The following is a 1,992-nucleotide window of genomic DNA, read 5'->3' as shown; positions in this document are numbered from 1 at the left end:
GATGAGACGAGGCTGTAGGATATGTGCTACGTTTATGGAGCGTCCGTGACATCGAAGGCTTGATGAAAAGAATATTACGAGACGTGCGTGTAGCATCGGGAGTATAATTAAGACGGTCGGTCAAACAAAGATTAATGACGATGAAAATAAGTATATCCCTTTGAGGGACCCGGAAACATTGATGAAGCGAAACGAAGGCGATTCGCTTCTGAAGAGATGATGCTTCTTTTGAGATCGATGATGATAATGATTATCGATGTCTCGTAATTCACACGTTCTCGTTCGAGCCTCGATTTTATCATACGTTTCGAGTTTCACAATTCGTTTTTGAACGTTTCATTTTATTTCAAATAAATATGCGCTATCATTTTACTTTCAGTGAATTTAAATCATGAATCACGTAATACGTTTATGCTTTCATTACCCTTTCTTTGTTGTTGTTATTAAAAATTCTTTTTAATGCTTTTAATTACAACAGTTTAATTTAAAAGAGGAATTTTAATATTAAAAAAAAAAAAAAGAAAAATGAAAAACATGTTTTATTTTCAAAAATTACAGCGCTTATTTCTTTCGTTATCAAATCGAAAGAAATTTTTATTTAAAATTACCCCTGGTGGGACTCGAACCCACAATCCCCGGTTTAGGAGACCGATGCCTTATCCATTAGGCCACAGGGGCTGTTATCACAGGAATTTTGAAAATTAGAAGAAAAGATTTGTTTAATTTTATGTAAAATTTTATATTACAAATTAGATGTTTTTATTGAAACAATAATACTTAATGAATGATTGGAGGAGGAATGATTTCTCATTAATATTGTAATTTTATGTACAGCAGAAGATATAAAAAAAGATATAGAAAAAAATATATAAAAAAAGCATAGACGTTTTGATAAATAAAATTCGAAGAGGATTATATAAATTCCATCTTTCGTTTTTTTTAATTTTTTTAAAAGAATATCATCTCGAACGAAAACCAGGAAACATTTATTTTTTTTAGATTTTCAATATCCTGGCGTGTTATTTACTGAATGTGTTTAATAAATCGTGAAAATACGAATCATGGATAAATCCAATTCAAGATCAGACCTCGTCCCAACGAATCTTCAAAAGTGTTAACATCGTTATCGACTAATATTAATACTACCGTTCGATTATACAAACTGGACACAGCGAGAAATCTCGCAATTAATCAACAATTTACTTCGAATATCCACCAGATAAAGTCTATTACTTTACGTCTCCTCAAGTAAATCGTCCTCTTTTCATGTTTAAATTCCAACGTTAATCGATAGAAAGCGGAAAAATGAGGGAATTCACGGATTAAACATGGCCGTCCCACCATGATGTCACGGACAACGAGGACAAGTGGCACGGAATCCTGGCAGTGCTAGATGACCGGTTAAAGGTCCACAATCCCCCCCCTGAAAGGAAGAAGATGCGAACCGGAGAGAAACTAGTCTCGTCCCCGCTTTTGTCCCTTTCGTTTCACGGCCACCCTCCTCGCTCGTGCGCGCTCGCTTTCGACCGCAAAACTCGTCCCGGAGCTTTCCACCGCTAATCGACTTAGGTAGGCAACCATATCCCGTGAGTAATATCATCACATTAACCCCGGGTCCGTCGGTTGCACGCATAAATAGAATCGTCTTTGGCCTGCGAGCGCGATCTCCGCGGGCACCGGTGAGGGTTAATATAAATGCGTGTGCGCGAGGGGTCAAGTCCCCCCTTTACGCTAGATTGATACTTTACGCGACCTGGCCGCGGGAACACGTACACGGTGGTCTGCGAAAATGTGCGGGAAGATCGTTAAGGAAGGAGCGCGTGAGCGCCGGGTGAGTAATTGATTTTAAACTGCGCGACACTTTATGCTCGATTCGCGAATTACACGGGTATTCACGTGCACGTGAGCGCACGCGATCGGTTCACAGACGAGGGAATTATTTATCGTTGGATGGATCGAGGATGAAGATCCAATTTCACGAGATGAAACTGT

General features: G+C 38.8%; 1 non-coding gene across 1 annotated transcript; it reads right to left on the bottom strand.

Moving 5' to 3' along the window:
* Positions 1-605: 605 nt before the first annotated feature.
* Positions 606-678, bottom strand: Trnar-ccu. The gene has a single exon. It is a non-coding gene; the product is annotated as a tRNA-Arg (tRNA).
* Between the last annotated feature and the right edge of the window lie 1,314 nt (positions 679-1,992).

Source organism: Apis laboriosa, unplaced genomic scaffold (assembly GCF_014066325.1).
Source record: "Apis laboriosa isolate Shangri-la unplaced genomic scaffold, ASM1406632v1 scaffold59_cov161, whole genome shotgun sequence".
Lineage (NCBI taxonomy): Eukaryota > Metazoa > Arthropoda > Insecta > Hymenoptera > Apidae > Apis > Apis laboriosa.
Note: the sequence above shows the minus strand (reverse complement) of the source record. Positions and strands in the feature narration are given on the sequence as shown.